At 46.7% G+C, this 25,243-nt stretch overlaps 2 protein-coding genes and 1 long non-coding RNA gene across 3 annotated transcripts in view; 2 read left to right on the top strand and 1 right to left on the bottom strand.

Moving 5' to 3' along the window:
• Positions 1 to 25,243, bottom strand: part of LOC144737446 (E3 ubiquitin/ISG15 ligase TRIM25-like) — a 227,628-nt gene that overhangs the window by 48,965 nt on the left and 153,420 nt on the right. The gene's annotated exons all lie outside the window — the stretch shown is intronic.
• LOC144737456 (E3 ubiquitin/ISG15 ligase TRIM25-like) overlaps positions 1 to 25,243 on the top strand; it is a 63,102-nt gene that overhangs the window by 14,494 nt on the left and 23,365 nt on the right. The gene's annotated exons all lie outside the window — the stretch shown is intronic.
• Positions 7,731 to 10,483, top strand: LOC144737414 (uncharacterized). Its single transcript, XR_013588974.1, has 2 exons — positions 7,731 to 7,804; positions 9,785 to 10,483. It is a non-coding gene; the product is annotated as an uncharacterized LOC144737414 (long non-coding RNA).

Here is a 25,243-nt window from a genome sequence, read left to right as displayed (position 1 = left end):
CCGCCCTTCCTGAAACGGCATTGGGGCTCCACAAGCCTCTCCTGCCTAGAAAGCCGCGTGCTTAGCAAGGCGATTTTGAATAATCCTTGCCAGGACCTTTCCCAGCACACTAAGTAGTGAGATGCCCCTGTAGTTGTTACAGTCTGTGCGGTCCCCCTTCTTAAAGAGGGGGACCACCAGGGTATCCTTCCAATCCTGCGGAATCCGTCCAGTGTTCCAGACTATTGTCATATCATGTAGGGCAGTCTGTGCACAAACGCCACCCTCCCTCAGCATTTCGGTTGGGAGATCATCTCTGCCCGGTGCCTTTCCTAGTCTCAGACTCTGGATCGCCTTCAGTGCTTCTGTAATATGAGAATATATCTGGCTCACTGACGTATCACAACTTGTCATGGTGATTGGCTCTGCCGGTCCTGGTTTACAGCCAATGGGGGGAAGCCTGGGGGCATGGCCCTGACGTGATGGAGAGGTGACAGTTATGGAGATTGGTTCTGCTGGCTTTGGCCTCAGCCAATGGGGAGATGAGTCAGGGGCGTGGTCCCGGGAGCTGACGAGGGAGCCTGGAAGATTCGATGCAGGCTAACGATGATTGGCGGAAGCGTACCACGTGACCCGGGTATTAAATAGGGGTAGAGAGGAACGACACGTGGTCAGAATGGGAACGAACGGAGGAAGGGGCCACGTGGGAGCGGGGCTCCGAGTTGCCACGTGGCAGTGCGCCTCTCTCTATCTGTCCCTCTCACGCTGCCTATCAGCAGCGTGAAGTAACTGTAACCTAAAGTTAATAAAAGACGGATTCCAGAAGTCGTCTCAAAGAGCTTTATTATACTTCCACAACAGATGGCACCTCAGCAGGCCACTCGAGCACCACCGCCAGCCTGACACCGTCCGCCATAGGGGGGTGTCAGAGGCAGCCTCCTTGTGCTCCACTGCCCCTTCCCTGCTCCCCACCGGGTGTCCAAGCTGGAAGCGTGGCCGGTTTCTGGGTACCGCTCTCGTTCCCTGCTGGCTGGAGTTCAAGAGCGGAGAGGCCTGGGGTCTTCCTCCATTCACCCTCTAGTCTCTGGTGGTGATTGACACGTTGTTTGCTGCAGGTGTTTCAAAATTTCAATCACCCACTTTCCCTATGCAGGTGTATTTTCTTTTGCCACTTATTTGTACCATGTGACACAATATACTACACTACTATACACTACACTATACACTACTGTAGACTACTATACACTACACTATACACTTCTATACACTACACTATACACTACACTATACACTACTATACACACACTACTATACACTACACTATACACTACACTATACACTACACACTACTATACACTATACACTACTATAGACTACTATACACTACACTATACACTACTACACACTACACTATAAACTACTATACACTACACTATACACTACTGTAGACTACTATACACTACACTATACACTACTGTAGACTACTATACACTACACTATACACTACACTATACAATACTATACACTACACTATACAATACTATACACTACACTACACACTACTATACACTACACTACACAATACTATACACTACACTATACACTACACTATACACTACTATACACTACACTATACACTACTATATACTACACTATACACTATACTATACAATACTATACACTATACTATACAACAGAGGTGGGACAAAGTCATTGTTATGCAAGTCCAAGTCGAGTCGCAAGTCATCAAATTCATGACTCGAGTCTGACTCGAGTCCAAGTCACATGACTCGAGTCCACATCTCATAGGTGGGACAAAGTCATTGTTATGCAAGTCCAAGTCGAGTCGCAAGTCATCAAATTCATGACTCGAGTCTGACTCGAGTCCAAGTCACATGACTCGAGTCCACACCTCTGCTATACAATACTATACACTACACTACACACTACTATACACTACACACTACTATACACTACACTATACACTACACTACACACTACACACTACACTATACACTACTATACACTACACTATACACTACTATACACTACTATACACTACACTATACAATACTATACACTACACTATACAATACTATACACTACACTACACACTACTATACACTACACTACACACTACTATACACTACACTATACACTACACTACACACTACACTATACACTACACTATACACTACACTATACACTACTATACACTATACTATACACTACTATACACTACTATACACTACACTATACACTACACTACTATACACACTACTATACACCACACTATACACTACTACAAACTACACTATACATTACACTATACACTACTACACTACACTATACACTACACTATACACTACACTATACACTACACTACACACTACACTACACTAGACACTACTATACACTACACTATACACTACACCAGCGGTCGGGAACCTATGGCTCGCGAGCCATATATGGCTCTTTCGGTGACGGCATATGGCTCCCAGACAATTTTGAGTTGAAAAAAATAAGATAAAAAATCAGTTTGGAACTGATTTTAAAATACTTGTGATATTGCTTAATAATACTGTATCATTGTAAAGTAAACAGAAATTAGTTTTGAAGAAAAATTTCACGGGTCACGGGGCCTCAACGCCTGCCTGAAGCTCAACCTCACCACGTACGAACCAGACTACAAGGCCATCAGCAAAACCATGCAGCACCAGAAGTCGCATTAAAAGTAAGACATATTTAATGTATTATACGTTAAACATACTATATGGCTCTCAATGCAAAATATTTAGAAATATTTGGCTTTTATGGCTCTCCCAGTCAAAAAGGTTCCCGACCCCTGCACTACACTATACACTACTACACTATACACTACACTATACACTACTATACACTACACTACACACTACTATACACTGCACTATACACTACTATACACTATACACTACACTATACAATACTACACTATACACTACACTATACACTACTATACACTACACTACACACTACTATACACTACACACTACTATACACTACACTATACACTACTATACACTATACACTACACTATACACTACTACACTATACACTAAACTATACACTACACTATACACTACTATACACTACATTATACACTACACTATACACTATACTATACACTACACTATACACTACTATACACTACACTATACACTACACTATACACTATACTATACACTACACTATACACTACACTATACACTATACCAGGGGTCTGCAACCTTTAAGACATAAAGAGCCACTTGGACCCGTTTCCGAAGGAAAAAATAAACTGGGAGCCGCAAAACCATTGCAACTATTAAAACAAATATAACACTGCATATATTGTTTCTTACCTTATTGCTATATACAGGATCGTGCAGTCAGCTGTCAATCTGAATAAAAAAAGGACTTTTTCACTTAACAATGTAAAATATATTTTTGCAAATTAATAGCTAAATTACCTGGTTAATGGGATTTTTGCTCCTGAACCTCAGTGCACAGTGTCTGCACATCAGGGCTGTAAGACGTCACCTTCATTTTCACACAGGCTTGCAAGCTGTCATCTGTGAGGCGTGATCGATGTTTGTTTTTAATATAGTTCATGTTGGAGAAGACCTGCTCACATACATATGCGGAGCCGAAGATCGACAGGACTCCAATAGCATACTTTTTCATGTTTATATAAGTGTTGGGGATGGCATTCCATGTTTCGAATACAAGTTTGTCCTGTTTGGGAAGGTTTTCAATATCACTCCATTTATGATTCTGAGCCAGAATGGCCTTCTGACGGGCAACATCCTCAAGAGTAGCGGTCAAGCATTTGAACTTGGACACCCATATATCTTTGTCGGCTATATCGGCCAGTTCCATCTCAAGATCAGGTTGACTTACACCTGCAAATGCAGTCATATTCAATAGGGATGGATCGATCGCCAGGGGAGTGACAGGGAAGGATAATGTCGTTTTTTCCTCTCTGAACTCACAGAATCGTTTCCCAAACGAACTTTGCATTGTGGTGATTGCAGACTTGAAATATTCCAAATTTATCGTATCATGACTTTGTTTGAACTCTCTCAAAGAGGGAAAGTGAGACAGTGTACCTCTCTGTAAATCTTTGACAAACACTGTCAACTTGCGCTCGAATGCCAAAACCTCCTCCAGCATGTGCAGGGCTGTGCCTCCTTTCCCCTGAAGGGTTGTATTTAGCGTGTTTAGATGTGCTGTCATGTCTACCATAAAATGTAATTTTTCCAGCCACTCTGGCTGTTCCAGCTCAGCAAAGGTGAGCTCTTTGCTGCCCAGGAAGGTTTTTACTTCTTCCAAACATGTGACAAAGCAACGGCAACGTTATTGCCTGTCACCGGGCGGGCAGTGTGGAGCGGAGCGGCGACCTGTCAGCAGCGGCAACGCCAGAGCAGGTGTCACAGTGCGCCTCCTCCCCTCGCTAGCATCCGCCCCGGAGCCGCGGTTAAGGTTCAAAAGAGCCGCATGCGGCTCCGGAGCCGCAGGTTGCCGACCCCTGCACTATACTATACACTACACTATACACTACTATACACTACACTATACACTACACTATACACTATACTATACACTACACTATACACTACTATACACTATACCAGGGGTCTGCAACCTTTAAGACATAAAGAGCCACTTGGACCCGTTTCCGAAGGAAAAAATAAACTGGGAGCCGCAAAACCATTGCAACATTTAAAACAAATATAACACTGCATATATTGTTTCTTACCTTATTGCTATATACAGGATCGTGCAGTCAGCTGTCAATCTGAATAAAAAAAGGACTTTTTCACTTAACAATGTAAAATATATTTTTGCAAATTAATAGCTAAATTACCTGGTTAATGGGATTTTTGCTCCTGAACCTCAGTGCACAGTGTCTGCACATCAGGGCTGTAAGACGTCACCTTCATTTTCACACAGGCTTGCAAGCTGTCATCTGTGAGGCGTGATCGATGTTTGTTTTTAATATAGTTCATGTTGGAGAAGACCTGCTCACATACATATGTGGAGCCGAAGATCGACAGGACTCCAAATGCATACTTTTTCATGTTTATATAAGTGTTGGGGATGGCATTCCATGTTTCGAATACAAGTTTGTCCTGTTTGGGAAGGTTTTCAATATCACTCCATTTATGATTCTGAGCCAGAATGGCCTTCTGACGGGCAACATCCTCAAGAGTAGCGGTCAAGCATTTGAACTTGGACACCCATATATCTTTGTCGGCTATATCGGCCAGTTCCATCTCAAGATCAGGTTGACTTACACCTGCAAATGCAGTCATATTCAATAGGGATGGATCGATCGCCAGGGGAGTGACAGGGAAGGATAATGTCGTTTTTTCCTCTCTGAACTCACAGAATCGTTTCCCAAACGAACTTTGCATTGTGGTGATTGCAGACTTGAAATATTCCAAATTTATCGTATCATGACTTTGTTTGAACTCTCTCAAAGAGGGAAAGTGAGACAGTGTACCTCTCTGTAAATCTTTGACAAACACTGTCAACTTGTGCTCGAATGCCAAAACCTCCTCCAGCATGTGCAGGGCTGTGCCTCCTTTCCCCTGAAGGGTTGTATTTAGCGTGTTTAGATGTGCTGTCATGTCTACCATAAAATGTAATTTTTCCAGCCACTCTGGCTGTTCCAGCTCAGCAAAGGTGAGCTCTTTGCTGCCCAGGAAGGTTTTTACTTCTTCCAAACATGTGACAAAGCAACGGCAACGTTATTGCCTGTCACCGGGCGGGCAGTGTGGAGCGGAGCGGCGACCTGTCAGCAGCGGCAACGCCACAGCAGGTGTCACAGTGCGCCCCTTCCCCTCGCTAGCATCCGCCCCGGAGCCGCGGTCAAGGTTCAAAAGAGCCGCATGCGGCTCCGGAGCCGCAGGTTGCCGACCCCTGCACTATACTATACACTACACTATACACTATACACTACACTATACACTACTATACGCTACACTATACACTACACTATACACTACTATACTTTACACTATACACTACTACTGTACACTACACTATACACTACACTATACACTACACTATACACTACACTATACACTACTATACATTACACTATACACTACACACTACACTATACACTACACTATACGCTACTATACACTACACTATACACTACACACTACACTATACACGACACTATACACTACTATACACTACACTATACACTACACTATACACTACACTATACACTACTACACACTACTATGCACTACACTATACACTACACACTACACTATACACTACTATACACTACACTATACACTACTATACACTACTATACACTACACTATACATTACACTACAATATACACGACTACACTATACACTACTATACACTACACTATACACTACACTACACACTATACACTACACTATACACTACACACTACACTATACACTACTATACACTACACTATACACTACACACTGCACTATACACGACACTATACACTACTATACACTACACTATACACTACACTATACACTACACTATACACTACTATACACTACACTATACACAACTATACACTGCTATACACTACACTATGCATTACACTACACTATACACGACTACACTATACACTACTATACACTACACTATACACTACACTACACACTATACACCACTATACACTACACTATACACTACTATACACTACACTATACACTACACTATACACTACTATACACGACACTATAAACTACACTACACTATACACTACACTATATGCTACTATACACTTCTATACACTACACTATACACTACACTATACACTACTATACACTACACTATACACTACACTATACACTACACTACTATACACTACACTATACACTACTATACACTACACTATACACTACACTATACACTACTATACACTACACTATACACTACACTATACACTACACTATACACTACACTATATGCTACTATACACTACACTATACAGTATACACTACACGATACACTACTATACACTACACTATACACTACACTATACACTACACTATACACTACTATACACTACACTATACACTACACTACTATACACTACACTATACACTACTATACACTACACTATACACTACACTATACACTTCTATACACTACACACTACACTATACACTACTATACACTACACTATACACTACTATACACTACACTATACACTACACTATACACTACTATACACTACACTATACACTACACTACTATACACTACACTATACACTACACTATACACTACACTACTATACACTACACTATACACTACTATACACTACACTATACACTACACTATACACTACACTACTATACACTACACTATACACTACACTACACACTACACTATACACTACACTATACACTACTATATACTACACTATACACTACACTATACACTAAACTATACACTACAGTGACGCAGTAACTCGCTGACCCCATGACCCCAACTGGACTCCTCCTGCAGTCTAAACAAAGATTCTGATTCTAATTGTTGGATCGATCCACGAAAATCTGAACCACGACTCGGATCGTGTTAGAATCGTAATCAACTTAACGTGAAATCGAATCGCGATTCCGAATTCAATCCAGAAATCGACAAAGACGACCCGCCCCCCAAAACATGGACGTCTCTAGAGGAATCGGAATTGACGCTTCAGGCGCGCCACGCGTACGAATCGATTCGGTTTTGAGATCCCCCGCTCCCCATTGTTGACGAAGTCGCCTCGCTTCCAGCGAATCCTCGTCGCCGTGAGTCCCCCCCTCACCCCCTCCCAGCCGTCTTTGTCTTCCTCATCCTCCCCCCTGAGAGAGAGCGACAGGCAAAGAAGCCCCCCCCCCCCCCGCCGTCAAAAGGCCGAGGCGTTTAAACCCGCTGAGGCGAGGCCGCGAGAGACACCGCCCCTCGGATAGAATCCGTACCGGCCGAGGCGCGAGGTGCTCGGTAGGCCGGCCTAGGCCGATGCCGGTCACGCGCGGTCGGCGGCGGTGGGGAGGGAAATTAAAAACAACTTTAATAACGTTTCATTTAATATCTACTCCTATTGATATTTGCGACGTTGAGGTGGTGGTGGGGGGGAGTTTAAGCGGCTAGCGACTGATGGTGTGGTGAGAGTGAGGCGCTGTGTGCGAGTGATCCACACGCGTGCACTGCTGCTCTCTATACACACAGCTTGCTGCTGTTTGTAGACAATCTGTTGAGTTATTTGTTTACTTCTCCTGTACGCTGCCCCTCCCGTCGTGTCTTGTGCGCGCGTTGTGTGTTTGTAGTTGTAACGTTCTGACCTCCGTGGCCCCCGACCGGACATCTGTGATGAAAGAGCTTCAGAGCTTTTAGGATTCCTCCTGCAGTATAAATACAGATTCTGGTACTCAGAGACCCATGCAGAGACCCATACTGATCCCCATACTCGGGGACCCATGCAGACCCACAGAGACCCATATTCGGAGACCCTAACACAAAGCCCCATACAGAGACCCCCAGATACCCATACATAGGCCCACAGAGCCCCATACTCTGGGACCCATACAGACTCACAGAGACCTAGAGAACCATAGAGACCTTCAGAGTCCCATAGTAACCCACACAGACCCATAGAGACCCACAGAGACCCATACAGACCCACACTGTGAGTGTGATTGGTGGTTAATGGTTGTAGTTTGTAAGTGTTAAATGTGGGGAGCGGTTGCGCGCGCTGCGTCGCGGTTCACGACCAACATCAGTGGCGAGTGATATCAGAACCAGGCCCTGTGCCTCCCCTAGGTCGACTCGGACTCAAAATCAGAACCTGGTGCGGTTTGTAAAAATCAGCGCTGGGGAGACAAAGGCGGCCGGGCGTGGTGCTGGCCACCCACCCCCTCGTGTGCCACAGTGGCGGCCTTCACAGGCGCTGCTGCTCCTCGCTACTAACAGCTCTTGCTCCTCCAGGCTGGGCGGGCTACACGGGGAGCTTTGTCACATTGTAGAGACAGACAAAGCTCTCCCGTGTAGCTTCCAATAGACTAGGGGCAAGTGCTGTTCGCGGGTTGTAGCACCTATCAAGGCCAGCACTGTGACACACGAGAGAGTGGGTGGCCAGCACCACGCCCGGCCGCCTTTGTCTCCCCGGTGCGATGTTCACTACACACCACTGCACCAGGAAATCATTTTAAGCTGAGTCGACCTAGGTGAGCTTCAGGACCAGTTCAAATAATCGTCATCAGTGTTGGCCTTGAGCTAGAATCAAACTCGGGTCACCGGGTTCTTAGTGCAGCACGCTAACCACTACACGACAGCCACACATATAGACACGTGTACACACAGACACGTGTATAGACACGTGTACACACAGACACGTGCACACACAGACACGTGTACACACACAGACACGCGTACACACAGACTCATTTACACACATAGACACGCGTACACACATAGACACGCGTACACACATAGACACGCGTACACACAGACACGCATACACACAGACACGCGTACACACAGGCACGTGTACACACACAGACACGTCTACACAGACACGTGTACACACACAGGCACGCGTACACACACGTCTACACACACAGACACGTCTACACAGACACGTGTACACACAGACACGCGTACACACACAGACACGCGTACACACACAGACACGCGTACACACACAGACACGCGTACACACAGACACGTGTACACCACCACGATTGACACTCCCTCTGGCCCTGCTCCCGTGCCTCCGCTGTGCTCCACAGCACCAGCAACGAGTGCAGGGAAGCCGTCTCCAGCCCTGACCCAAGATGGTCCGAGGCCCCAACATCCCCGTGGAACGACATCAACAACATAAACAACATCAACAACAACCACATCAACAACAAATACAACAGCAGTGGCGGCAGAACCGATTGTGGGTCTCTGTGTGAGTATATAGGTCTCTTTGTGAGTCTATGGGTCTCTGTGTAAGTCTATGGGTCTCTGTGTAAGTCTATGGGTCTCTGTGTCATGAGTCTATGGGTCTCTGTCTTAGTCTATGGGTCTCTGTGAGTGAATTTATGGGTTTCTGAGTCTGGTTCGGTGCGTGTATGGGTATCTGTGTGAGTGTGGATCTTAGTGTGAGTCTATGGGTCTGTGTGTGATGGAGTCTATGGGTCCCTGTTCGTGAGTCTGTCTCTGAGTGAGTTTATGTCTCTGTGTGGTGAGTCTATGGGTCTGAGTGAATCTATCAAAGTGCTAATGCATTAACTCTTTCACGTTCACCGTGCAGTAGACTTGGCACATTTGTGTTGATAAACAGAACGAGCACTACAATAGGATTTGTATTGAATCAGATACAGCGAGTACTCGTCTGGTCACACACAAACTCACGTCAAATGAGTCTGTGTCGCTGTACGTGTATTGCTTTCTATAGACTGTGGGTTAAAGTCACTTCAAATAAACAGTAATACTCAAGACAATAACACGTGCTGTGTGTTCTTTTTTACCTTCGATTTTTATTGACCATTTTTATTTTCGAATCAAACACGAGCAACCCGCACGGCCTTTGTACCTGACTGTCCGTGCCTGAGGGTGTGTTTTTGTGTTTAGTTTGTTGTCCTTCCCCCGCACCTCCGATTAGCCCAGCTGGCTACATTCGTTGCAATATAATCTCAATACATAAAAGCAGGCGGCCAGGAATCCAGTTGGCAAAACTTTGTGAGCCTTGGTTCAAGCAAAGCCTGACTTCTGCTGATGAGAAACAGAACGTCAGAACCTGTTCTTGCCTATGAACATCTGGGCAATTCGCCAGCATTGCACCTCCGATTAGCACGATTGGCTACGTACATTGGCTACGTACGGTGCGAAATACGTTCAACATTCATACATTGCTTTACGACGAGCCTGACTCTGCTGCTAATGAGGCACTGAAGGTCGAAACCTGCCCAGAGTGTTGCTTGCGTTGAAGTAAATGACGCTTCAAATTAGGCACTCCCAGAAGGCCGTGCCTGCGACTGATGGGATGAATTAAACGTTACGTGGTGTGTGTTATGTCTTTAATATTTATTGTGGAGATAAGGGATGATTGTGATGAAGATGGTCGTGGTGGTAATAATGGTGAAATGGTGATGGTGGTTTTCACGGTGATGATAGTGACAGTGGTGGTGATGATGGTTATGGTCATGATGGTTATGGTGATGATGGTGGTGGTGGTGATGATAGTGATGATTATGATGGATGTGATTATGGTGTTTTTTTGGGTGTTGATTGTGATGGCTGTGATGATGGTTGATGGTGGTGATCGTGGTGATGATGGGGATAATGATGTAAATGATGTTGGTGATTATGTTGATAGTGATGATAATGGAGTGATGGTAATGATGAAGATGATGATCATTATGGTGGTAATGATGATGGTGATGATGGTGAATCGCAGGGATGAGGAGGCATGGTGACGCGAGCGCGCACTGCAGGTGAAGGAGCGGCCACACAGACTCTGGGGCTGCGCTGATTCCCCACTCAGATTTCATTCAAATCCCTCAAACTTCTGCACCGGCGATTTGTATTGCACTGGTGACATCGCTCACGCACACCAACCTGAACCTCCCCCTTCACCCTCCCCTTCCATGCTCACCTCACCCTCACCTTCCCTCACCACGATCTCCTCCCTCCTAAGCCCTCTCCTCACCATCCCCCCTCTCCTCTGTTTCTTGGGTTTCTGCTCCGATTTCTTGGGTTTCTGTCTCTCCTCATCCTCAGGATGCACGACTTAGATCCACGATCTTCAATGGTTCATTATAATTATTCACCCACATCCCAGGGTAGAGAGGCTGCAAGAATCTCTGCCTCGTGGATCACCTCCATGGAGTCAGCGCGGTAAAACGCCAGGAGCCCCTCCTCCCAGTGCAGGTGAAGACCGATTCTGCGGTGGGAGGGGGCCCCCTTCACCGACAGTGCAGTCTCCACTCCACCATGAAACACTGAGAAGTTGTTGCCACTTCTCTCTAAACACCAGGACGAGTTGCTCCCTCCCAGCAGCTGTACAGCAACACCACCCCCTTTCCGTGGGATCGTCCTGTATGCGACTCCAACCCGACACCGCTGCGCGTCCCCCACGTCCACCTCCCAGTAGTGGTGGCCCGACGAGAAGCTGTCACAGCACAGGGCTTGTGCAAAGTGATCAAACCGGTGTGGGTGATCGGGGCGACCCTGGGAGGCACGGACCCCTGTCATCGTCTTGAGATCCGAGGAGATCTGGAGTTGGTTATAAGCTGAGTTTGTGTCCAGAGTCGGTGAGCGTCCGTCTGTGACAACAGCAATGATAACGTCACTACAGAACACCATCATCACCATCATCATCGTCACCAACCATCATCTTCACCATCAACAAGGACATTACAAACATCACCATCACCAAATATCCTCGCCATCAATATCATCAATGACAACAACATGAACACTACCATCACCACCATCATCAACACTATGAGCATCACCACCATCTCTAACATCTTCATCACCATTACCAATGCGACCAGCATCATAACCATCTCAACAACCATCAAAACCATCATCAGGACCATCACTACCATTATCACCATAACCAATATCATCATCACTACTACCATCAGCACCATTAACAAAAGCATTACAACCATCACCTATATAATCACCAATGTCACCATCATTACCATCACCACGACCATCACTGGCATTACCACGACCAACACCATCACTCACCAATGCCATCATCATTCCCATTTAGGCCGCTGTCGGTAGCCTAAAAGAGGCCTAGAAATAGGGTTTCGTTCCACCAAGTGGGGCACTACCTACTTTTTTATATTTAACATCAGAAATATATAGAGATTCCTTAGGAAAAAGTTCTCCGCACACAACCTTGCAGTTTTTGAGAAAAATGATGCTAAAGGTGCCCATTTTGAAAAAAAGGGAAACCATAGGGAATTTTGCACTTTCAAACCTGTTTATCATATAAACCCAAAAATGCAGAATTACCACTTGAAGTACAAAATAAACCAGTTTGAATTGTGTGATATACCTGAAGTTGCTATCTATGCACAGTAAACATGATAAGATTATCAAGAAAACTTCTACTGTAGCATTAACATCCCAATTACTTCTCATTATGTTGTTCCAATTCAAAGGTAATATTTAAGGTAAAATCTGAATAACAAATAGAATTAAACCAAAATATAATATATAAAAAAAACACTTTTCAAAATAACACATTTAATGGTGAATTGTAAATTCGCATACACGAGCAGTAACTGCACTACATGTACATATTCACAGGAATTATTATTGTAAACAAGATTTAATTTTGATTGATTTATATTAAATATATGTCCTATATTAATTTTATTATCATATACACATCACTAAATATCAAGATCACTGTCCTCACTATCAGATTCACATGAAACAATATCCTCAGTTAATCTCACATTGTCACAATGAACACATTTACATAGGTCAGTGCAGGCCAGGTCAGCCTTGTGGCATGAGCACCTTCCACCTGTACAAGTACCAGACTTACACCCACAGTGGAGTGACCCCAAAATCTATTGAGGAGCTGGATCTTTAGTCATCCATGATATGATGAGATCACCATCCTTGACAATCCATCCAAAGCCGTCTGGACTGGGAGCATTTATACAAGGATCCAATGCTCTCCTGTGGATCGCAGCTTGGTAGTTAGCACGCTTAAAGTGCTCTGTAAGTGCATCTTTTGTTGGAGGTAATGCCTGTTCGGAAGAGGCCTGGACACAGAACCTATTGTATCTGGCCAAATTAACATCTGATACCTTTTCTCCATACAGCTCACACACAAAACGTTATATGGTCACAAATGTGGTGCTGTCCATTTCAAATTGTCTCCCAAGAGCAACAAATGCACTGATGTACTCTGCATTTCCAGACACTATATTTAGTGGTTTCTCTTTTCCTTTCCCATAAAAGGAACTAGTTGAGTCACAGCCAGTGAATGTGTGTAGTCCTATCAGTGCCTCTGTTAGTGAAGGACCCAAAGCAGAACCAATAGCCTGGAGATATAACATTCTTTGCCTGTCTTTTGTTCCTGTCAGAAAGTACATCTTTGCTGAGGGAAGCTTAGCCATTATTGAAAGTGAAATGATAGCAACATCAGTGTCAGGACTCTGGATGATGATCTTATTAAAAAGTTCACTCCAGGCATGTTTTGCATGAAGTAGGAGCCTCGTGTCAGCTTCTTCATGGTCACAAGTCAAAGATTCTACCTCTTTGACAGACATAATGCCATCTTTAAGAGTGAGTTGATGACATACATTTCTGTGTGCCACAAAGATAGCTATGTCTTTTCCAGCTGCTTGTAAAGGCACAGTTCTCCATGTCTCAAAGAGAAAGTCTGTTAAGGCTTCTTTATTTTCACCACTGGCTAGAAACTTGGTCCACTGACTTGGAGTCTTCTGCTTGATGCTGTATATTTGCAGTAATTGTTGTCCAGCAACAGCACGCCTTGATCATTTAGCATTTTTGATGCTCACTGCCGGGTAGCGATCAATGACAAAATCGACCCTTGGACAACTGAACTTTCTACCCATCTTAATCATAAGTTGAAGAAGATCATCAGCAAGCTCACCGAATGTATCTGGTATATTCTTGAGACTCCTGATCAATGCCATGCCATCTATCAGTAGGGCACCATTATCACCAACAGTCTTGTTCACATGACAGTCCTTGTTCCTTTGATTCTAAACAAGCTAGAAGAGCAGCCTTATTTGTTTTGGCTAATTAACCATCAGTGCTTGCTAGCGGGGATGAGATATTGCCAAGTGAATATGTCAGAATCTCTTTCAGGTTTACAGACCGGGATTGACTTATCACTAACAGTCGTGCAAAGAGTCTCCTGTCATTTTTTAGAATGACTTGATTTCCATCTTTTGTCTTGGATGATTTCTTCATTTGATCCCCAAACGTAGTGAGCTTCAAGGACTTTATTGGAGAGAACTCTGTTTTTGATGACTGGACTCGATCTTGGATGAAATTTTTCATTGCTGTTTCACCTTTATCACAAGCACTTTTTATGTCATATCTGACAGTCTTTGTAGCAACAACACCAGAGCTAATACATACAAGATCTTCACGAGGCAGGAATGGATTGTCAGAGAGAGAAGAGGCATCTTCTTGTTTCCTCTGATCTTAAAAAAAGGAGAGCACAGAGAGAGAAAGAGAGTGAAGGGGAGAGGTAAAGAGGAGAGCACAGAGAGAGTAGGGAGAGAGAGGGTAGAGTGAAAAAGAGGGAAGGGGCAAGGAGAGCAGAGCGTGAAATCTTTCATTTTTTTCAGTTTCATACCTGAGTAAACATACCTGCATTTTCTGTCTCAGACTGCACCAACTTGTCAAGCTGGCGCTTTCTGTTGATTGTAATAAACCGATCAAACATTTTGCAAATGATCGCCGCTATCAGATGAAGCTGCGCTGCTTACGTCCTCCTCAATGTTTACATGTGCGTAGTGATATTGGCTTGATTTTGGCTCTGACCTACTTACATTTTCGATGCTGATTGGTTGAAAATCTAGCTCAACAGTTTTATATGTCTCAATACGCAGTCAATATAGTGCGCCAATAAATTACACTTTTCTCATTAACTGCAGGATAATGCGTGGAGAACTGTTTGCTTGGAAACCTTTATTAACGTTGAACATATTGAGCATAAGAAAAAGTAGTGCCCCGTTTGTCGGAACGAAACTGAACGATACAGCTCACGTACAGCGGCCTAATTACTCACATTTTCACCAACATCAGCATAATTTCCAACAACAACCGCCATTCGCCACTAAGTGGCGGTGACGTCACCATGGCGCTTGTGGCAGGCTATGTGCACGTTGAGACCACGTGACGTGTAGAACGCCCACTGGAATGAGGTTATGGGGCAGCCTCAGGTGCCTTGGGTCGACTGAGATGACTGGCTGATGCACCACTATCATCCCCACCATCCCGACCACTATAACCATCATTATGACCATTAGCAACATCAGGAACTCATTTGAGGTTGAAACTGCCTAGCAGAGGCCCAGGACTGGATCAGATATCACCTGCCACTGATGTTAGCCATGGCTGGTAATCAAAGCTAGGTAACTGGGTTCATAATGCAGTGTGCTAACCACTATGCCAACCCTCCCCCCACGCACAAATGCACAGACACATTCACAGGCACACACTGCGTCTCAACATCACAACTTCCCCTGACTCGTAATGCTGATTATTTACACAAGAACGCCATACTGAGTCTCATGGCTCTGTTCAATAGGGTCCTGGATTGGGATGTGAACAAAGACTAAGATCCCCTGTGTAGCCGAAACAGACCATTAGGGCAAGTGATGTTAACGAGCATTTAGGAAGGCTGGCACGGCACACGTGGGCAGCCAGCACCACGTCCGACCACCTATGTCTCCCTAGTGGTGATGTTTACATACAACACCAGGTGATCATTTGAGGCTGTATCGACCTCGTGCACACACACGGGGATAATGCATTGTGAAGATGGCCCCATCACCCATGTTTCACACTGAAGAACTCACACAGGCGTTTGGCCACAGTTCCCTCAGTGCCTTTAAGCGAGGCAAAGTCCTCTGTGCTACGACCTGAGGGTGGAGCTGCTGTAACCCTCGCTGTCCTGTGAAAGCAGAACATACATGGCTACTGTTTCACATAGAGCATCGTCACTCACAGGATCATCACAGCTCCGTCACATAGACACGCATCACAGCATCATCACACGTGGGATCATCACAGCTCCATCATATCGAGACTGATCACACAAAGCATCATCACTCAAATCACAATTACAGCATCACCACATGTCATTACTATCATCACACAGCTTTTCTACACACACCATCATCACACACAGCATTACTATCACCACACATAGCATCATCACATACAAATGTTGCGGTGTAAAGACGACTCTGAGGAAGATCTTCTGTAGGGGCTTATACCAGGTGTTTATTAAGGGCTTACGCCAGTAGCAGATTAAGGGATATAACACTTGTCCCCAGGGGTAGGGGTCCTATGCTTGGTCTTTCACCCGGACCCACAATCTGTCTGCTCTGTAGCACAGCTAGCTTCGCCGGCTCTTTCTTCTGTGTCGGCCGAGGGATCAGCCAACATCGGAGTCTGAAAGGAAGCCAGCTAATGCTGGCTTCCTTTCAGACTCCGTCAGCCCTACCCCTGGTTCTAGCTTCCACCCTTCACGTTCCCGGGTTCCTACAACGAACCCTGCTCACTTCACGGGCACTAGCTTAAGTACGTCGAGGGAACATGACGTCATCGCCCCGCCCACTGGCCATGACGTCACTTCCCGTCAAATCATCCCACCGGAAGGCGCGCGTGACGCGATGTTCCCGACTTAACCTCTACACCAGCACCACCACACACACACACAGCACCACCACACACACACACAGCACCACCACACACACACACAGCACCACCACACACACACACAGCACCACCACACACACACACAGCACCACCACACACACACACAGCACCACCACACACACACACAGCACCACCACACACACACACAGCACCACCACACACACACACAGCACCACCACACACACACACAGCACCACCACACACACACACAGCACCACCACACACACACACAGCACCACCACACACACACACAGCACCACCACACACACACACAGCACCACCACACACACACACAGCACCACCACACACAGCACCACCACACACACACACAGCACCACCACACACACACACAGCACCACCACACACACACAGCACCACCACACACACACACAGCACCACCACACACACACAGCACCACCACACACACACACACAGCACCACCACCACACACACACAGCACCACCACACACACACAGCCCCACCACACACACAGCCCCACCACACACACACAGCACCACCACACACACACAGCACCACCACACACACAGCACCACCACACACTCACACAGCACCACCACACTCACAGCACCACCACACACACACACAGCACCACCGCATACCATCATCACACCATCATCATTACACACAGCATCACCATGGGAGGCTCATGAATGGGCAAGAGGAGGAGGTGGTGGCTCTGTTTGGGTTACAAACGAAGCGTCCGGCTGCTCGCTCCACGGATGCTCCCGGAGGGAGGCCCACGCCTAGCGGGAATCCGGGACGGTCTCGCCCTGGGGTGCTTGCCGCTCGCCGTTGTGACGACAAACCCAGGAACCGTGGGTGGGGGTGACCGGGAGGTGTGGGCTGTCTGTGGGAGTCGTCGTTACGTCGCGTTGGACGCCGCGACGGGTGTTCCTGGGTAGACGAGATAGCCCCCCAACACGTGGACACGACTGTGAGTTGGGTGGACAGACGCTGTCTCCACCCTTGCAGTATTGGGAGTTTGTTCAGGGTGCTGTTATTTTTCCGGTTCTGTTTGTAACACGATGGTGGTTGTTGTTTTTTTTCCGCTCATTTATCTTTGCTTCGTTGTTGTTCTCTGTGCTGACGTCATTTTTGTTATTTTGGAGATCCTCCCAGCCCCATGTCACTCTTGAAAATGAGACTCCTGTCCCGGTCTTCCGAGTTTTACACCCGGTTACAGACGATACACTTGAACTTACTCAATCATTTACCCACTCACCTACCCTCTCGCTCACGAACTTAACCACTGACCCACTCAGCTACTCACCCACCATCTCACACATGCACTCAATCGTTCACTCACTAATCTACTCACACACTCAATAGTTTACCCACTCACTAATTCAAACACTCCACCGACCCACTCACCTATGCACTCACTCATTCACCCACCAACCATCTTCCCCGTCTCCTCACCCACTCACCCACCATTTCACCCAATCAACCATGCACTCACTCAATCATTCAATCACCCACCATCTCTGTCACTTAACTACTTACACATCTACTCACTCAACCAAGCACTCGCTCCTCATTCCACTCACTCTTACAAATGATACTCTTATTCTGGTGTCTTGAGTTCTTGCCCCGGTTAAACACAACCAAGGTTCTCTGCAAACTTTCTGGCTACCATCAAAGGTTTGTACATGAAACCATACAAATATACAAACACAGACATAATTTCAACCGTGATGATGGGTACAAACTTAGTAATCATTGGAAAGATGTTATCAACCACGCAAAAAGACTTAATTACACATTTTTGGACCATCTTATCTGACAGGCACTATTTTACTTTACCGAGTGTTAACATCCCCAGTGTTTAACAGTACTCTCTTTATTGTTCAGCCAGCACTGGTATAAACATGGGCATTTTCGTTATTTTCTATCATGTGTATCAACAGGTGCTTATACACACATATGTCCACGTACACTTGCACCCCACACTCTCTTTTGGCCTCCCCTCCCCCTCTCTGTCCAATACGTTGGCGTGTGCAACAATAGTTGCTTGCGCACAACCACGTCCACGCCGTCGACACTCGTGTACCACGTCGTCCATCCTTTTGGCCCCGCCCCCTTCCCCCTCCCGATACGTTCTACGTAGCACTTCGTGCCTTCTTTGAGCCCCGCCCCCCTCCCGATACGTTCCATTCATTGGCTACCACATTCTGATGAGCCCCCCCCCTCTCCTCCCCCCTCAACTTGCATTTAATGGATTACATCTTGAATCCTTGCCTCACTTGATGCAGCAAATCTGGCTGTGACGGTCCCACCTGATGACGGAGACTTGTGTTGCCTCCAAAACGTACGTGATTTTTTATTTTATTTTACTTTTATTTATTGTAATGTTTTACCTACGTGACTTTACCGAAAAAACCTAAGAATATGAATTCTTGCAGTCACGGAAGCTTCAAATCTAGAACAAATAACAGCCCCAACTACAAAGACGTTACAAAGACGTCACCATGATGATGGTGGTAGTGGTGGTAATAATGGTGAAATGGTGATAATGGTTGTGGTGTTGATCATGGCAGTAATGATGGTAGTGATGGTGATAATGATGGTGGTGATCATGGTGGCGGTGGTGATAATGACATTGGTGGTAGTAATGGTAGCGATGAGGGAGATGGTGGTAAGGGTCGTGATAAGGGTGTTGGTGGGAATGATGGTGATAGTGGTTTTCACGGTGAGGATGATAGTGGTGATGATGGTCGTGATGGTGATTCCAAAGAACACAGGATGAGATGTTACTATCCTTTGTGCAAGCACTTCCAAGAGTTCATGAACAGTGAGCCTGGTTAAATTTGGGGAGCGCATCGTCAGTAGTGAACCTTTGGTTCCTAGGGTGTTTCGGCCTTTCATACTATACACCCTCCCCAAAGGCGGCCAGCGACAGGGTGATCAATCCTACGCTTGCGTCCCATTCCCAATTAGTCATAGGAGTTGCCTTGTTGTTGATAGCCAACATCCCATGGGACTATGCATGGCAGGGGTGTCCTCCCTGAGTCAAGCATTGTTGACTGCATACCTCCCGGCCCTCTCACTTTGGGGCCCAGCTGGGGTCTTTCCTCTTCATCCAGAGCCACTGACTGCTGCCTTCTGCCGCCTCCGATACAGCTCTGATTGCCGAACGCTGGCTCTGGCCCTTAATTCCCAGGTCTCTAAGCAGTCTGGTAGTAGATGTTGCCACAAAACCTCTGCAGCCCACCTCCACTGGTCGGACTTCTGTGTTCCAGCCATGATGCCGTGCTTCGGCAGCTAGATCGGCATAGCGCAGATGTTTTCGCTCATAAGCCTCATCTACTGAGTCCTCCCAGGGTACTGTGAGCTCAATGATGAAGACCTTCTTGAGCGAACGGGACCAGAGCACCATGTCAGGTCTTAGGGTGGTGGTTGCGATCTCCGGAGGAAACACAAGTTGCCGGCCAATGTCAGCTAGCATTTTCCAGTCGCGGGCCAAGCGCAGCTGGTCTCGCTCTATTGGTGTAGAGCCGCTCTTCGGTGGTTTAGCCCCTTCGCGGACAAAGGTCGTCCGTAAGGGGTGTGATGCTGCTGGGGGTTGTAGGGAGTTGGTGGCAGCTCGCTTGTCCTCCAGGGCGGACGCAAGGTTTCTAAGGACTTGGTTGTGACGCCAAGTGTAGCGTCCTTGGGTGAGGCTTGTTTTACACCCTGTGAGAATGTGCCTGAGGTTGGCTGGCATGGAACAGAGGGCACAGTCCGGATCTTCACCATACCATTGGTGAAGATTAACTGGTGTTGGAAGGATGTCATATGTTGCTCTGATGGAAAAGCTCAACCGCCTCGCTTCCATGGCCCACAGATCCTTCCAGCTGATCTTCCTCTTCTCCACACTGTCCCATCGAGTCCACTGTCCTTGTTTGGCAAGAGAGACTGCCTTGGCCCACCTTGCAGCCTCCTCCTGATGGCGTACTTCCTGCACTACCATCTTCCGCCGCTCTGGTGCAGTGGCCTTACTCCAAGCAGCACGGCTAGTTAGCCCAAGGCCTCCTCTCCCTTGCTGAACATGACCCACAATGTCAGCATGTCTGAGGGCTGCTGTTGCCTCCTGGACTGCTTTTCCTGGCCTCCATTTGCGCCCAGTTGCCAAGGTCGGCGCGTTGTTGCTCACCACTGGGTCTCGAGATTCATTCAGTGTCATCTGGAGCCTGGTTTTTGCACACTTGAATTCCTCGGTTAGACTGGTGAGGGGCAGCTTGAGGACACCATCTCCATAGAGGCCTATGGTGGTAAAGCATCGTGGAACTCCGAGCCACTTCTTTAAGTAGCTCGTGGCTCCTCTTTCCATCTTCTCCACTGTTGAGATTGGAACCTCATACACTGCTAAGGGCCACAACACCCGGGGTAGGAGACCAAACTGCAGACACCAGGCCTTTAACTTTCCAGGTAGCTGGGTGTTGTCGATGGACTGTAGGCTACTACTGATGTCTTTGCGCAGCTGTTGCACCTGGTCTTTGTCCTTCAGGCTTGCATCATACCACCTTCCAAGGCTTTTTACCGGCTGCTCAGACACTGTTGGGATTTGGTCATATCCGATGAAGAATTTCAGGTCACAGAGTACTCCCTTCACAATCGATATGCTGCGTGACTTGGATGGTTTAATCTTCATACGGGCCCAGCTGATGTTCTCCTCGAGTTTTCTGAGCAGTCTCCTGGTGCATGGGACAGTGGTGGTCAATGTTGTAATGTCATCCATGTAGGCTCTGAGTGGAGGGAGGCGAAAACCAGAGTCGACTCGCTGTCCACCAGCAACCCATTTTGAGGATCTGATGATAACCTCCATTGCCATTATGAATGCCAATGGAGAAATGGTACATCCCGCCATTATACCTACATTCATGCATTGCCATGAGGTGGTGAACTCTGAGGTGGTGAAGCAGAACTGCAGATCCTGAAAGTACGACTTCACCAGGGTTGTGATGGTGTCCGGTATGTGGAAAAATCTGAAGGCAGACCACAGGAGTTCATGGGGCACAGAGCCAAATGCATTGGCGAGGTCGAGGAAGACTACATGGAGGTCCCTTTTCTCCACCTTGGCCATTTGGATCTGGTGCCAGATCATGCTGGAATGTTCCAAGCAGCCAGAGAACCCTGATATTCCTGCCTTCTGTACAGATGTATCGACGTACGCATTCCTTTGCAGGTACTCGGCCATCCTCTGGGCAATGATCCTAAAGAAGATTTTACCCTCGACATTCAGTAAGGAGATTGGGCGGAATTGGCTGATGTTCACTGCATCCTTTTCCTTAGGGATCAGGACCCCGCCTGCACTACGCCACAATTTGGGTATTATCTTCTTTTGCCAAGCTGTTCTCATAAGCCTCCAGAGGAACCTCAGGACGTCTGGTGCGTTCTTATACACTTTGTACGGGACTCCATTTGGCCCCGGGGCTGATGCTGTTCTTGCCCTTCGAACTGTGTTTTCCACCTCTTTCCATGTCGGAGGGCTGGTCTCAATATGATGTTCCGGGGGTTCAATGGGTGGGATATCTGATGGGATGGCCAGATGTTCATGTCGCTTTGAGTCAAAGTTTGTTGTTCTCAGGTGCTCTTCTAGGTCTTTCTTTGTTGTTTTTAGAACTCCACTTTTTTCCTTCGTGAAGAGACTTTTAAGGAACTTGAAGGGATCTTTATAGAATCGAGTTCTAGTTTGTTCTTTCTTCCTTCTGCGCTTCCGTAGGTTCTCTGCTCTACGGAGGGATGCCAACCGGGTTTTGATGTCAGCCTGAAGTGCCTCTATGCCCTCCTTTTCCACTTCCGAGGCTTTCTTCCACTGTTTCTTAAGCTGTCTCCTTTCTTGAACGAGGCGCTTGATATCTTGTTGCCTCCTGGAAACTGGTGGGGTTGGAACCTTTCTCCCGCCTTTTGCCTCTTGCACTCCAAAGCTTTCTGCCCCGTACTCATAGATGATGTCCCCCATCCTCTCCAACTTCTTCTCCACTGTGCCTCGAAGTTTCTCGAGGGTCAAGGTAAGGTCAGTATTCACTGTTTCCCACAACTTCTTGTCACTGGCGCCAGGCCACTTCACATACGGTCTGTGCCCTGGTAGTCTCCTCTCGATTGCAGGTCTCGGAGGCTGGGTGAGTTCCACTCCTGTTGTTGGTTCCACCTCAGTTGTTACTTCGGTCCTTGAGTTTACGTCCTCCATGACAGTGGTACTGATGCACTGTAAACTATGGTTTGCGTCCAGTTGCTGTGCTTCATTCGACTGATTTGATCGCTTTCGCAGAAAGTAATCAATGCGAGGCCTCTGTCTCTCTTTACCCAAACACCCCTTCTTCCCCTGGTGGATCCTCAACCCATGGTGTGATGTAACTTTCCTCCAACCACAGACACATACCTGCATCTGTTTGTGGCCTGCTGTTGCAGCGGAACTTGTGACAGTTGCTGTGGTTGTCTATCAGTAACCTGTAATAGTTGTCTGTCAAATAAGATGGTCCAAATAAGTGTAGTTAAAGTGTAGTTAAATCTTTTTTGCATGGTTAATCACATCTTTCAAATGATTACTCAGTTTGTAACCATCATCACGGTTGAAATTATGTCTGTGTTTGTATATTTGTATGGCTTCGTGTACAAACCTTTGATGGTAGCCAGGAGGTTTGCAGAGCACCTCTCCATAATAAAGGCTCAGTCTTTTGTTATGTAGCCTATTACCATCTGCATGGCAGAGGCTCGGTCTCATTTACAGCATTTGTTATGTAGGCTTTACGTAGTCACAAACCGCACCTCTCCATAACAAAGGCTCAGTCATTTGTTATGCAGTCTATTCTTAGTCTTAAGCCTCACCTTACCATAATAATAAAAAAGTGTGCCGTCCCTGGCCCTTCCCCCCTCAACCATATATACGGAGTGGTATCTCTTGTAATCTCTCATTTACTTGATACAGCTGTCGGGCTGTGACGGTTCCACCTGAAGACAGAAGCTTGTGTTGCCTCTGAAACGTCGTGATATTTTATTTTTATTTTACTTTTGTAATAAAAGACTTGACCACGATCTCTGGCTCAGTGTCCTTTATTCGGTCCGTACTGCGTTCCCACACGGCTGTCTCTCTTATTCTCTCTGTGCTGGTTCCGATGTCACTCCAGTCCACATCAGCAGCCCCGCTGCTGCCCTTGTCGCTCTTGCAGCCCCACAGCAGCTCCGCTGCTGTACTCTCACACAGCTCCCTTGGCTGTTCCTGCTGCAGCTCTGACAGCCTCGTGCTGTCTCGCCTTCTCGTCGCTCCTGCGACTCCTGGCAGCCACCCCGCTGCCTCTCACACACAGCCTTACTGCCTATCTCTATCTGCAGCTTTACACCTCCCAGTAGCTCCCTACTGTTCCCAGGGTTGGCTCCCGCTTCTGACGGTGCCCCCTCGGCTCGTACGCCCGCGTGGCCCCACACCTTTCCATTCACACCCCGACTGCCTCTCCTTCCGGTTTACCCGCTTAAGGACCCCCTACCTTTCACCCACGTCACCTGGCTCCGCCTCCTCGTGACGTCACATCCGGAAGGTCGCTTTCGCCCGCATTACACCACCCTCCCCCATAGAAAAAACCCAGCCGACCTCGGCTGAACAACACCAAAGCGTAATGCGGTGAACCGACCTTCCCCCTTAAAGGACACTAAGCATGCAATATAACAACAAGAACAACACACAAGTAACATCGACGAACGTACGAAAGCATGCGATAAATACGACGGCAAGAACAAGAACAATAACAACATACAATCAACGAAACGTAAGCGATTTGGAACGAGTGCGGGTCGCCGGCCCG

This window comes from Lampetra planeri, chromosome 69 (assembly GCF_965212315.1).
Source record: "Lampetra planeri chromosome 69, kcLamPlan1.2.h2, whole genome shotgun sequence".
Lineage (NCBI taxonomy): Eukaryota > Metazoa > Chordata > Hyperoartia > Petromyzontiformes > Petromyzontidae > Lampetra > Lampetra planeri.
Note: the sequence above shows the minus strand (reverse complement) of the source record. Positions and strands in the feature narration are given on the sequence as shown.